General features: G+C 39.8%; 2 non-coding genes across 2 annotated transcripts; both read left to right on the top strand.

Annotated features, from left to right (window-relative positions):
- Positions 1-2,238: 2,238 nt before the first annotated feature.
- On the top strand, positions 2,239-2,321 carry trnal-uaa (transfer RNA leucine (anticodon UAA)). Its single transcript has one exon. It is a non-coding gene; the product is annotated as a tRNA-Leu (tRNA).
- A 10,163-nt stretch (positions 2,322-12,484) lies between these two features.
- Positions 12,485-12,566, top strand: trnas-gcu (transfer RNA serine (anticodon GCU)). The gene has a single exon. It is a non-coding gene; the product is annotated as a tRNA-Ser (tRNA).
- The last annotated feature ends 2,467 nt before the right edge of the window (positions 12,567-15,033 follow it).

The raw sequence follows: 15,033 nt of genomic DNA, 5'->3' as shown, positions 1-15,033 counted from the left end.
TCTCAAATGGACCGAAGCACAGGAGCCAATATAAGAGAAAACGACAGGTGTTTAAACAGAGAATGTCCCAATGTCTGCGACAACGCATTGTGATTTTGTATAAACGCAAATGGTTTATCAATTAAAAGCCAACATCATTCTTTTAATACCCTACCACACATGCGAGCTGTTGTGTGAAAGAAAATTCATCTGTGCATACAGTAGGAAGGCAGAATAAAATCCAGAACTGTATTGGTGATATCGATAAACAGGGCTCATGTTCACAATAAAACTTTATTGTATAAAACGTTAAAATTCGTAAATATTTGTTTTAATCATGCAAAGTGTCTGTTAAACCATTCATGAAGGATTCTTAGACAAAAAAAAACACACCATTATATGAGAAAATATATTTACTTTATGTGCATTTAACTTACTTTTTAACAATTTTAGTTTCAAGGTCAATGAAAATTGTTGCCCTGCTTTTTTGTCATAAATACACAAGCTTGTTATGTCTTGTGTCAGAAATAAACTGCATGAAACAAAACGTAAGTGCGACAAAGAAAACAAACATTTGCGTTTATAGTGCAATGTTATCTCGAGCCTTTAAAATTACTTTAAACGCAATTTGTTTTTCTCTGTAGCTCCAAGGCTTTGTCATTTAGGTGTGCTGTTTTTTTTTTACATGTTGTAAAAAAGTCGCTAAATCATACGAAACATAAAAACTCCAATTGTAAACAATTGACCATTCATATTCCTGAATTTTAAACCTATGGAGTATGTATACCTTGTCTTTGTATTTGTGCATATTACAGAGCTCCTTTTCAAAAGCTGTCAGTATAGATTAGTGCTTAGGTTTCCTGTTTTTTTACCCAGGTGGTCCAGATAAGACTCTTGGTATAGGAGCACGTCTGTGTTGCCTTCTGGATTTCAAATGAGCAGCTCAGTGCAGAAAAGAACTCTGTAGATCAGCATGTACATTTGCCTGGACAGTAGATTTTTCAGAAAGTGTAATTGGATTATAGCACGTGCCCCTGACGATGTTGTTGATACGTCATATGTGCTCTTTTTTGTATTATATGTATTTTTGTTGTTCAAATAAAAAAATATAAAAAAAAACTTTCAGGATGCTTGCTGCTGTAAAAATAAAATGACATCAAGGGCGCTGTACGCAGAGGTCTGAAACCTGCTCCACAGAAGAACTTTTTCCAGAGGTGTTAAAGAAAATTGATTTATTTTCATGACTGCAATGTATGGTGAAGCATAAAATCTAGCTGCATAAATTTCTATTACGTGTCATTTATGAAGGCGTTTCAAATAGCAGCCACTGAAGGATTAACGCTTTTGGAGCATGTATTATATTCTAAATACTCTTATTTAAATAAGCTTAAATTCGCATACTGTTATTTAGACATCGCAAACCAGTCCGACCTCATACAACATTCTGTGCCCGCTGAGTAGATCTTATAGCAGCTACAGCCACAGTAGCAGTAATGGCAACAAAGTGCTTGGAGTTCAGCTTTTCTTAATTCTTCTGCAGAACTACTGGTATCGGAATATACTGATCCGCATAAGAAGCGCTACCGGTTTCAGATAGTTTTTATTGAGTGCTGCTCTAAACTTTACATTTGCTTAGACTTGTTTTCCCCATGAAAAAAGACATTTCCCTAATTACATTTAACTTTTTTTCCCTTATCATCAAGTAGAAATAAATAAAACATATCATTCCATTTAAGAACCACAGGCAAGATGGCTGGTGGTCCAAGGCGTTGCGTTCAGGTTGTAGTTTCTCCTTGAGATGTTTGTTCAAATCCCACTTCTGACAAAGAAGTTAGAGTGGAAACGATAACATCCCTAAGTAGAAAACATCTCACATTTCATGTGTTTAATGTTAAGTGTCTTGGTGGTTGATGGCTCTTCTCTCTTGCAGGGTGATGGCAAACTTCTTGAGAGAGGGAGTCTCCTACGTAAGGCTGCTCTTCGTCAAGAGTGGAGACAACAGGAACAGACTTCAAACCGACATTAATTACTGAGAGCAGGCGAAAACGTCTTTTGAAATGAGGAAATGTCTGCTGACAGCAATCAGAGCTCACGCTGAGCTGCGGACAAGCGCTCCTCGTTAGTACAGTGCTGAGTACCCCTGCTTGTTGCGCGGGAGACCGGGGTACGTTTCTGTGACAGGGCGCTGGTTTAATTTTTTTTGTTTTAATTGTTGAATCATATTTAAATGTTAAACAACTGAGCAGCATATTGCTGTAGACCAGGATGGCCGAGTGGTTAAGGCGTTGGACTTAAGATCCAATGGACGAAAGTCCACGTGGGTTCGATCCCCACTCCTGGTAGTGTTGTAATAAGTTTTAAGTGACAGAACACTTTGATGATTTACACTCTATTTAAATATGAATTTACTCAATTTCAGTTCAGTTCTCTTCACTCCCACTCCCTGGCATAACTGAACTCTGAACTCACTATCGCATACTGAAGGCTTTACATCCATTAGCTGTGATACAGCTCCCAATAAAGACGGAATCAAACAGTTTGTTCTGTCTCTCATGGTGATCCTTTTCTCGATCCAAATGAAATGTTTAATATGATGCCTCGAGAAAAAAAGGAGTGAATTTCCGCCTGTAATGATTGATGCCATCAAACATTTTGTAACATCCCCGGAAGTTTATACAGTAGAATCCTGGTTTGTGGCTTAAATTCAAGGTAAACAAGACTAAGGAAACGAGTTGGAAACTTGATGTCGAACTGGAATTTAATCACCCGGAATATTTCACTACATTGGGCAATATGTGCCAGAGAGGAGTATTTTAGATCCCTTCGATAGCTCAGTTGGTAGCGTGGCGGACTATATTAGAAACAGTTAGGAATCCTTAAGTCGCTGTTTTCACTCCAGCTCGAAGGAAGGTGCTTTTGTGAACTTTAATCAAAGAGTTAAAATAGCGAATCTTTTTCACTCAGACGTTGATCAAAAGCTCAATAAACGATGAAGCAAAGGCTCTTGTTCCGAATTCAGCTAACATCTAATTGTCTTGTTTTGGCCAAGATCTGATCTTTGAATTAAGAGACTACTCTGTCCGATTTGTAATTCAAAAGTATATACAAATGTCACTGTTTTCAAAGGATAGGTACTTAATTGGCTTTATGATTTGGTATTGATTTTGTATCGTTATATTATTAAGTTTGTTGTTTCTGTGTTTTTTATCATATTGTGAACTTCTTTTTTAAACAAATGCTTACAAAGGCAAACACAGCACACATCTGTTTATACCAGCGATGAATTGTACATTTTTATTAAGTACAATCTACTGTATTTTTAGAAAAAAATGGCGTACTGTGCACGATATGTTGCAGAAACACAATCTGATATTTTCATAATTATTATTTTAATCATTTGACAAGTATGAGGTCCCGGATCCAAATCTTCAGTTCTGATTTTTTTTTTGTGATATCTTCTCTTCCTCTCGTGGAAATCACAAGATGTGAGCAAATGTTTTTTGTTCTTTTTTTTCATGTTGCGATCCAAAGAGCCTCAGACGCACAGTCTGACAGTAACCAAACCAGAATGGATTCTGCTGGGAGCCGGACTGAGCTCATTCTCACTCCCTGTGCTGAAAACAGAATTTTCTCTTCCCCGAACATCGTCTACAGCTGCTAGATATTGCTCTGCGTCCTACTGCTCCAGCAATTCCTTTGACCAAAGACAGATCACTTGTGCGCTTTTAACCTTCTTGCAGCTACAGGCTCTTTGATGGTTCATGCTGATCATCCTGTGGATCCAAAAGAAAATTTTAAAGCTGATACATTTTCGATTGTAATTTGCATCTAGCTACAACGTCCCTGGAAAAGAGATTTTATTAGTTGCGTGCAATCGGTATCTTTTACTTGACGTATGGTAGTAGAAATAGTTTGAAAAAATGTTTTCTTAAGAAGATTGTATTGCCAGGACCTGCCTTTAGCGCTCAGTAGCGATTTCGCTGTTGATATAGATGGAGAAGAAATGTAAGATGAATGGATGATCTAAGCTAAAATAGCCCTAACACCCCTCCTGTAACAGTGTTTGTATTCATAGCAAGTAATATTCTTTTTCAAACCCGACCGTTGCTTTTGCATTAAGTGTTATGTAACCATTAGCGGTTTCGGTAGCTTCTGAAGAGCCCACTTTTCCAAACTGAAGCCTATAAGAACATTATTCAAGATGCACCATGGCCCAGAATCGTGCATCGGGACAAGGATTAACATCAATTGAAAGTATTCCCAAATAAAAGATTTGACCGAAAAATTAAAAGAGTAGGCAAGTATTAAAACAACACCATAACTTCTTGACATAACTTCCAAACTCTTTCCTGGTTCAGGCCATGTAAAATGACATCATCAGTGGTCATGCCGAGGTTGTGAGTTTAACCCTCACCTGGAGCAGCCTGGTTTTCTGTCTTGACAGGTAAACAGTGTTTTGTGTTATTTGCTAAATGGAGAGAGGATTCTGTGTTAATTGTGCTCCTCCTTGAAGAGGTCAAGATGAGATGTTCACGAGGCTGGTGGTAAATATCCTATCCAGGAATATTTTTGGTTCTTTATTGGGGAATATCGAATATCCGGGCTGTATATCGGGGCTGTAGGGGGTCAGATATATAGATGTAGTAAACACATTAGTGGAGACGGTGTGTCTGCTCTCTGTGAGAGAGACTGGCGGGAAGAATAATCTGTGGTCTGGGAAGAAGAGACCCTCGTTGGAAGAGCGGCGCTCCTCACAGGAGAGAATGAAAAAAATCTTTTTCAGGGAAGCTGATTTTTTTCTTTGGGGGAATTAAAAGCACTTGCGGCGAGTGACCTAGTGGTGCAACGGTAGCGTGTCTGACTCCAGCTCAGAAAGTTGCGTGTTCAACTCACGTCGAGATCAGCTGATGTGTTTGCAGGTGCTGTGTTGCATGTGTTTGCCGAACCCGGAAATTACACCACGCAGTTGGGTTTTATCTGTACACCACTTAAGTAATCTGAATGAAATAACAGAGCAGTACAAAACACCCAGTCAGGAGCTTATGCAGCGAATCATCTTGAACACGACAAGAGAAAAGGCACACTGCACAAAAAGCCTGATTTAAATCACAAAACCCCGGGAGAAGTCGAATCGACAATCTTATAAAACGAAATCAGACGCGTTATCCATTAAACCACTAGCCCGTCACGTAAATGAATTGCACCATGGTGAGTTCAGCGCCGCTACTAGTAATACCCCACCCCCATCTTAAATTCTAAGTGAGAAACGTGTTTTCTACATTTTTGTCAGTTTTAAAACTAGGAGTATACGGCACTCTGCACAGTGTACGAAGTAAATTATTTTCGCAGTAATTAATTAATTTATTATATTTATTAATAAAATAATAAAATAAATTTACTTCGTACACTATGCAGAGTGCCGTATACTCCTAGTTGCGGCACACACGATATATACAGTAAAAAGCCCCAGGCACTGTGTTAGATGTGTTTTCGACGTTATATATGCGTTTATTAATGTCGTCAATTTTACGGTTGCAATTCGACGTTGATTATACGTCGCAACGACGTATATATACGTATAGCCGTATTTTCGCTGTGAATATACGTATATTCGACGAATCACCGCCCACTGGGAATAGGTTTATTCCATGCTGAAAAGAGAAGAGAGAAAACATAACGTTTCAGCTGTGAAACCTTCTTCAGGTTTGTTTTCTCTCTTCTATTTTCAGCATGGAATAAACCTACAGTATTACTTGTTCCTTTGCAGATTCGAATGCTGACGTAGCTACCCACCTGAATATATTAAACGTTTCATCTATATGATTAACATAATGTTCTCCTGAATAACTACTCGAAAGAAGCCGCAGCTCAGGTGTTAGCGATATTTGAAATTGGATCAGTGGATTTAGAGTCCAGACTGTGAACTGACAGCTGACACAGGTCTTTTATAGAACCGTTTTGATTTTCTCTACTTTGTCCCCGTAACGTCATTGTCCTGCTCGCAGCCGAGCCCGACACACGGTACCGTCTGGTTTCTGTCGCTGGGCGGGTCTGTGTGGGTTCTAATGCCCCAGTATTATGACGGGGACACTGGACTGTAAACAGGTGCCGTCCTTTGGCTGAGACGTAAAACCGAGGTCCTGACTCTGTGGTCATTAAAAATCCCAGGTCGTCTCTCGAAAGAGTAGGGGTGTAACCCCGGCATCCTGGCCAAATTTCCCATTGACCCTTACCAGTCATGGCCTCCTAATAATCCCCATCTCTGAACTGGCTTCATCACTCTGCTCTCCTCCCCACTAATAGCTGATGTGTGGTGAGTGTTCTGGCGCACTAGGGGAGTCCCCATTACCTCTAAAGCGCTTTGAGTGGAGTGTCCAGAAAAGCGCTATATATGTTTAAACAAATGTAATAAAAATATCATGTTTGATTAATGTAAAAACTGATAAAGCTAATGCTTTTTTCAGGGCTATATCTACTTTTTTAAAAAAAGAGAAGTCTGTCGCGATTGTGAAATTTGGAGAACATGCACCAGCGGGTGCCTTCACATCTCCAGCTTCAGTCTCGCCTGTAGCTGCAAGAAGGTTAAAAGCGCACAAGTGATCTGTCTTTGGTCAAAGGAATTGCTGGAGCAGTAGGACGCAGAGCAATATCTAGCAGCTGTAGACGATGTTCGGGGAAGAGATAATTCTGTTTTCAGCACAGGGAGTGAGAATGAGCTCAGTCCGGCTCCCAGCAGAATCCATCCTGGTTTGGTTACTGTTGACTGTGCGTCTGAGGCTCTTTGGATCGCAACGTGAAAAAAAAACAATTGTTCACATCGTGTGACTTCCATGAGAGGAAGGGAAGATATCATTTTTAAAAATATCAGGACTGAAGATTTGGATCCGGGGCCTCATACTTGTCAAATTATTAAAATAATAGTTATTAAAATATCAGATTGTGTTTCTGCAACATTTTGTGCACAGTACGCCATCTTTATCTAAAAATAAAACAGTCACAACGAGGCCTTTACACGCAGTCTGGGGTATTTTTCCCTTTTATATTTTTGCCACTTTATATCGAACCTGTTATACTCCCAAAAGTGCACAGTAGATTGTACTTAATAAAAATGTACAATTCACCGCTGGTATAAACAGATGTGTGCCTTGTCTGCCTTTGTAAGCATTTGTTTAAAAAATAAGTTCACAATACGATAAAAACACAGAAAGCACAAACTTAATAATACAACGATACAAAATCAATACCAAATCATGAAGCCAATTAAGTAGCTATCCTTTGAAAACAGAGAAAACCTTTATATCTACAAAAAACTTGACATTTGTATGTATTTTTGAATTACAAAGCAGACAGAGTAGTCCCTTAATTGAAAGATCAGATCTTGGCCAAAACAAGACAATCAGACGTGAGCTGAATTCAGAACAGGAGCCTCTGCTTCATTTATTGAGCTTTTGATCAATGTCTGAATGAAACAGATTCGCTATTTTAACTATTTGATTAAAGTACCTTCCTTCGAGCCGGAGTCAAACTAGCAATTTAAGGATTCCCAGCTGTTCCCACTACAGTCCTTCACTCTACCAGCTGAGCTATCGAAGGGATGTCAGGTGCTGCTCTCTGTCACATACTGCTCAATGTTGTGCAATGTTCCGGATGATTTAAATCACAGATCGACATCGTTTCCCACTCGTTTCCTTAGTCTTTTTTACCTTGAATTTAACCGACGAACCAGGATTCTACTGTATAAACTTCCGGGGATATTACAAAATGTTTGATGAGGCATCAATCATTCCAGGCAGAAATGGACTCTTTTTTCTCGGGGGATCATATTAAACATTTCATTTGGATCGAGAAGAGGATCATGAGGAACAAAACTAAGTTTCATTATGTGTTTATTAGAAGCTTTATCACAGCTAATGCATATAAGCCTTTAGTATGCGACAGTGAGAGTTCAGTTATGCCGGGGAGTGAAGAGAACTGAAATTTAGTAAATTCATATTTAAATAGATTGCAAATCTTCTAAGTGTTCTGTCACTGCAAAATTACAGGAGTCTACCAGCTGCCAGACGTGCTTGTTTTGGGACTATTTCCAATAAGTATCACATTAGTAGTTGTGTGTCCTTTCTGGTATCTTTTAAACTGTGAGGGACAAACGAGACAGAGACACAGTAATAATCCTATTTTACAGTGTCCTGCATTTTAATTTACTGATCAGATAAATTGAAATGTTCTGATTCAGAACCCCTGCAGTTCGTACTAATTAGAACTCAACAATGCTCCCGAGTCCTGAGCACTACACTGAGTTCAGCTGGGCTCTGACTTTGTTCAGCATGACATGTTGTTGCATTTGAGCTCAGAGCTGGGGATGATCTCCATATTCTACCACACTAACTAGTCCGAAACTTAGAACACAGTACACACTTTTTAAGTGAAGTCAGGTTGTTAAAAAATTAAACCAGCGCCCTGTCACAGAAACGTACCCCGGTCTCCCGCGCAACAAGCGGGTGTACTCAGCACTGTACTAACGAGGAGCACTTGTCCGGAGCTCAGCGTGAGCTCTGTTTACTGTCAGCAGACATTTCCTCATTTCAAAAGACGTTTTCACCTGCTCTCAGCTTTTTATAGACGGTCATAAACGCTCAAGAAGTAATTCATTTCAGTTTGAAGTCTGTTTCTGTTGTCTCCGCTCTTGATGTAGAAAAGCCGTGCGTGTGAGACTCCCTCTCTGAAGACGTTTGCCGTCACCCTGCAAGAGAGAAGATCCATCAATCACCGAGGCAACCACTGAGACAATTAACATTAAACACGTGAAATGAGAGATGTTTTCTACCTAGGGATTTTATCGTTTCTACTCTAACTTCTTTGTCAGAAGTGGAATTTGAACAAACGCCTCAAGGAGAAACTGCAACCTGAATGCAACGCCTTAGACCACCAACCATCCTGCCTGGGGCTTTTATATGGAATTATATTTTATTTATTTCTACTTGTTGAAAAGAAAAAAGTGAAATCATGTAATTAGGGAAATGTGTTTTGTTCATAGGGAAAACTAGTACGAGCAAATGTAAAGTTTAGAGCAGCGCTCAATAAAAACGATCAGAAACCGAACGCGCTTCTTATGCGGATCAATATATTCCGATACCGCTGGTTCTGCAGAAGAATAGCTGAACTCCAAGCACTGTGTTGCCATTACGGCTACTCTGGCTGCAGCTGCTGTAAGACCTAGTCAGCCGGCACCGAAAGTTGTAGGAGGTCAGACTGGTTGGCGCTGTCTAAATAACAGTGTGCGAATTTAAGCTTATTTAAGACTATTTACAATGTAATACATGCTCTAAAAGCAAAAATCCTGCACTGGCTGCTATTTGAAACGCCTTCATCAAAGACGCGAATTAGAGATTTATGCAGCTGGCTTTTATGCTTCACAATACATTGCAATCAGGAAAATAAACCAATTAGAATAATACAAAACAACGTCTGTTCTTAAAAATGATAGCTGTTTTACACTGACGTCGCTCTTTATGAGATAATCCAGATTGTGAAGACGACTGCACCCTAGCAGATCAAAATATTACACAAAGGCTGTAAAGCACACTCTGAATCGATCCGAAAATTTGATTTCCGCGAACCGTTTAGGCTCCAACAGGGAACTTGGCGCGTCTCCTGCAAAGCATTTACTTTACTGGTGCTTTTAACAGACCGTTTTATCTAGCTCGTCAGGATGGCCCAGTGGTCTAAGGCGCCAAACTCAAGAGCTCTTGTCTTTCCTTGCTTGGGTGTCCCGGTCCTCTGAATAGACGGGTGGGTTCATATCCCACTCCTTACAGCTACTATCTTACATGTTTCCCGACTGTTGTGCTCGCTAACACGGAAAAATGGAGAAACCAGTTTGCGGGCACATGATAGGCAGGGAAATGCTTCGTGAACTCTTCAATGTGATCAGCAGAAAGTCAAATAGGCTTCGAATTCTGCCTTAAGAACTGTTTGGGCTGCCTGTAATCTGGAAAGATTTACTGCAAGGTATGCATTCAAATGTGAAAGACCGCAATAAAAAAAAACGGAAGAAGATTTATTAAAACATTGTTTTCCTTGCGGTTTCTCCTGTATTTCACTAAATGTGGCATTGTGAAATCAACCTGTAGCCCTACGGAATGCAGTCACTCTCCCAGTGACAGCGGCAGGAGCCGAGACGATTACAGTATATCAGAGCTCGAACAGAGTTCAAAAATCTAGGCAAAGTGATTCATAGAACATGTGTATTAAACTTTCCTATGTGCCTGGCCTTACTGAAGTATTTGTAGCTGTATTTCAGCTTCTGTCTATTTCTATACTTTACAGTAGATAGTGTTTAGCCAGAGAAGAGAGATACAAGCGCTATACCCCCACAGTAATCGTCCAATAACCTTAACTAAAGCAGGAAGATCAGTTTCTGCTCGACACAGCTGTTTTCTGAACTGCAAATCTCCAACACAGGCTGGGGGCGCTGTGTGTCCAGGCTGAGCGGTTATATGAGAAAAGACTCAGCGAGCTGCAGGCGCGGCTCATTACTCTGCGCTCCCCGTGAGGAATGCGCGCGTCCTCCCTCCTTTATTACCTTCATACACTCCTCTCAAACCACAGCAAACTCGGTGAACATTTACTGGGTCTTTCTTTCCGAGATCACAGGCAGAAACAATAAACACGCTGAAAACAGGAAGGTATTCCTGATCGTAGGCGAAGATGCGCAAAAATAAATCTCTTAAAATCCAATAAAGTCCTGTCACGTCCAGGTACTATTCTGGTGTATCTGAATAGTTATGGAAATGTTGTTACAAAAAAGAGACAAATGAACTTTTTTATTTCATTCGAGCTGTAAATTTGAAAATGTTTTATTTTCAATTATCTAAATAATACAAAACACAATCACTCATCGTAAGCGTCTGACCATTGATATTCCGGAATTATGAGCCCGTACACAGGCATTGCGAAATCACACGCTCACAAGCAATTCAACGAATATGATGCTTTTCAGGGGCTGAATATTAGACACGAGTCATCGTGCGGAGTTTTTTCCTCCTGTACCGCAGTCTTTGCTTCGGAACACCCCTCTTGCCGCATGTGCGCTTTATTTTCGATTTTCTGTATAGAACACCGAATATCTTGAAGAAGTCTGGCAAGCGAGGACTGCTGGATTATTGACGTGTAAACATTGGTTCAAAATCAACATCCTCTGCTATTGCCGTTGCTTCTTTGATAGTTTCTTCAAATTCCTCATCTGACTTTCAATATCGAGGGATATTGTGCATAATACCATACTATCTGTAGCTTTCTTTTGATCGCCTGTTTTATTAAAATGCCAGCCTATTTTACAGTTATTTTAGATGTTTGGCAAGGTGTAATATCCTCCCTCGCATCCTCAGCTAAAATATTTTAAAAGTACAACAAAATTACATTATATTGAACAGCACTAGGTTAACATTTAGAATTCAAATTAAGGTAAATATACGAAAATATTAAAATATAACTCCGGCGATCTGTCGTTTTTGCTTGTCAAGTTCTCAGATAATTTTGCACTGTATTTTTAATTATTTTAGCTGAGGATGCAACAGGAGTATAAGTGAATTCTCCCGCCACACATTAGAACATAAATTTCCATGGGTGAATACTATCTGCTTGGAAGTTGCCCTTGTCTGTAATTATTGGAAATTCCCGGTAATGTTGACTCTATCGCAGTCTTTACCTCTGACCAACCCTCAATTGTTTACTACTGCAAATATCAAAATAGTTAAGGTTTTGCGGACAAATTAAATATCTGTGGTGATGATGTTTACTATGGGAGGAAGTGCGTCCCTGGGTGGGCTCAAAACACCCAACCTTGGGTTAAGAGCCGAACACGCCAACCAAATGCACCACAGAAACGCTTACCCGCCGCTTTTTGCCATTTACATACTTTTGGTGAACACAAAATTCGCTCACATTTCATCTTTCGTAAGATATATGATTTAAAAAAGTTCCACAAAGGAAATGAATACATGCATTAAACCAAATCAAGCCCTCTGTGAGTGTCCCAAATGATCTGTTCTGTAAAACAAGACAGGAAGAAAGGCTTCGCTAGAATTTGAACGCAGAATTTCCTCTTTATTAAACAGGTGCTTTAACCAGCTAAACCACGGCGCCGGCAGAGCACTATGCTTACAGCCGCGTGGACATACCGCTCTGAGACATCTGCGTTCGGTGTGCGCTGAGCCTGCTCGCCGAGCAAGTTGCCTCCTTTTCATGCACTAGCAGCCTTGATACTAAGAGACAGGATGAGAAATGGCTTTTATCTGGCACTTTTCATATCCAAGGAGATCGATGTGCTTTCCGTGTACAACAGGGTGTCCTCTATACTCGCCACTGAAGCACAGGACACGCCTGGTGGATTGACATTACTCAAGCAAAATAGTGAAATGGCAGGTGGAAGAGGAAAATGACCATCAAGAATGAAGAAAGATGATCTTGAGCGCGCCAACTCATGTCCGAAGGGGCTGACTTTCTCGACGAGGTGGCCGAGTGGTTAAGGCGATAGACTGCTAATCCATTGTGCTCTGCACACGTGGGTTCGAATCCCATCCTCGTCGTCTCGAGCTTTTGACTTGTGATCCGTTTCTTAGTCGGGTTTGTGCACTTTTGCTACTGTAGTAGAGCAGTAATATTTCTAGCGTTGGCTGAACATGGCTTACAACAGTAGCTGACAGACAATAGTCTCTTAATATTTAAGACACCTGAAGAAGGCTCCACGGCCGAAACGTTGTGTTCTCTTTCTTCTTTTTTTCAGCATGGAATAAACCTATTACTTGGTCTTAATATTTAGGTTACACTTATGTTTTGTACTGCTTTCACCTGATATTAATAGTAGTCCTGATGAACGGTTTTGGGACATGGTGCATCTTGAAAAATGTTCCTGTTAATTTCAATTTGGAAAAACTGCACTCACCAGAAGCTGAAACAGGTCGTGTTTACATAATGCGCAAAGCAATAGCAACGTTTGGAGTTGAATCTAGATATGAGTCCTTACCTGTTACAGGAGGCGTTTTAGGACTTTTTTTTTACCCCAGATAAAGCTATCAATTAATCTTACATTTGTACTATATCAGTATTAGCAACATTATCTTTACCTAGCACTAAATGTAGCTTTAAATAAGAGTAAATTTTAAAATATATGTAAAAGTAAATGCTATTCCATATATTGTAACTTTGTGGTATTTAGAATGTTTATCTGAGGATGCAAGGGAAAGTATTATACCTTGGGAAACATCCAAGACAAAGGTAAAAGAGGCTCATATTTTAATAAAATTTTCGATCAAAAGAAAACCACAATCTGTACGATATTATCATTAATATCCCAAGATATCGACGTTCAGTTGAAAGATTTGAAGAAACTCTCCAAGAAGCAACTCCAGTAGCGGAGTTTTGATTTGAACCGATGTTTGCACCTCAATAATCCATTAGTCCTCGAAAGAAACAAAGACAGGGATGTTTTGAGTGTCACCGTGATCCTCTTCTCAATCCAAAAGAAAGGTTTTCTATGATCCTGATCCCACTAGCAAAAGAGTCAATTTCTGCCTGCACTGATATCCCTTCAAACGTTTTGTAAGATCTCTGGTAGAATATACAGTAGAATCCAGGTCTATTTCTTCTACTAAAAGAGACTATGGGAGTGAGTATTTTGATGTCGAACTGGGATTTAAATAGACAGAAACACTACACTACACTGGGCTACGCGTATGACAAAACGTGGGCGTTCTGAGTTGACCTTTCCATAGCTCAGTTACTACAGCGTAAAACTTTCAAAGAACAGCGAGCGATTGTTATGTCGCTGTTTTGAATCCGGCTCGAAGGATGGTGTTTTCTTGTTCCTTAATTAAAATGTGAAAATATCGAATTTGTCTTTCACTTTTACGTTCACCGAACGCTCAGCAAACAGAGAAGCAGAGGCTCCTGTTCTGATCTATCCTCACGTCTGATTGTCTTGCTTTGACCTTTAAAATGTGCAGTTGACGGTTCACTCTTCCTAACACAATTAAAGACCTGCGGAAAAGACTCGCTATCGGGAGTTTAGGTCAGTGGTAGCGTGCACGTACTCTATGAAGCGTCGATTTCAATCGCCGGCGTCTCCACTTTGGGTTCTTTTTAAACGCGATATCTTTCCTTCCTCTTGTGACTTCCCTCGTGTGTGAATTTCAGGGAGACACATAAACCCTTTGTCTGAAGAGACAAAAGAGACATTTTTTTAAACCAGACAAAATGAAAGACGTAGTAATTATAGACACGTACAAAACACGTGAATCTAATTGAGAACATGTGGACCGGGGCGATGTATTACTAGTAGCGGCTCTGAGCTCACTGTAATGCAGTTGAGTAAGAGGATAGTAGGGACAGTGGCGCAATAGATACCGTGTCTGATTCCGGATCAGAAGTTTTTAGGTTCGATTCCTGCCTGGCTCGTGAAGCTTTTAAACCACGCTACTCAACACTGTCACCTAGTGTGTGCGGTCCTACACAACCTTACTATCGACTGGATGAGTCTCCAGTTCATTCCGCCTGTTTCACCACCGTTATTGTTGGACCACAGCCACAGATATGAGAAGACATACTGTTCCGAACAACTGTCTTAAATAATCACGTTGAAAAAGGTGACTAAGTTTTTTTTTCTTTAGCGTAACCTTACATTTGCCTATAAAGTTTACACTATTTTCTGTAGCCACAAATCCCCAATATTTCTGCTGTTTCCTGAGAAACACGAGTATAGAGTTAAAACACAATAAATAATACCACAAATCTATTCAGTTAACACCCAGATGTGACAGAACGGATGTAAGACTTACACCCCCTTTAAATATGTATTTCCTTAATTTCAGTTCTCTTCCCTCCCCAAGATACCTGCAAATTCACTATCGCGTATTAAAGGCTGTACATGCATTACCTCTAATACAGCTACTAATAAAGATATACATTAAAGTTACTTATTAATAAATAATACTATTATTCATAAAGATGTGTATTCATAAGATTCATCATGAATAGTTGTGGTGTCTGGAAAGCAAC

Source organism: Atractosteus spatula, unplaced genomic scaffold (assembly GCF_055471065.1).
Source record: "Atractosteus spatula isolate fAtrSpa1 unplaced genomic scaffold, fAtrSpa1.hap1 Scaffold_72, whole genome shotgun sequence".
Lineage (NCBI taxonomy): Eukaryota > Metazoa > Chordata > Actinopteri > Semionotiformes > Lepisosteidae > Atractosteus > Atractosteus spatula.
Note: the sequence above shows the minus strand (reverse complement) of the source record. Positions and strands in the feature narration are given on the sequence as shown.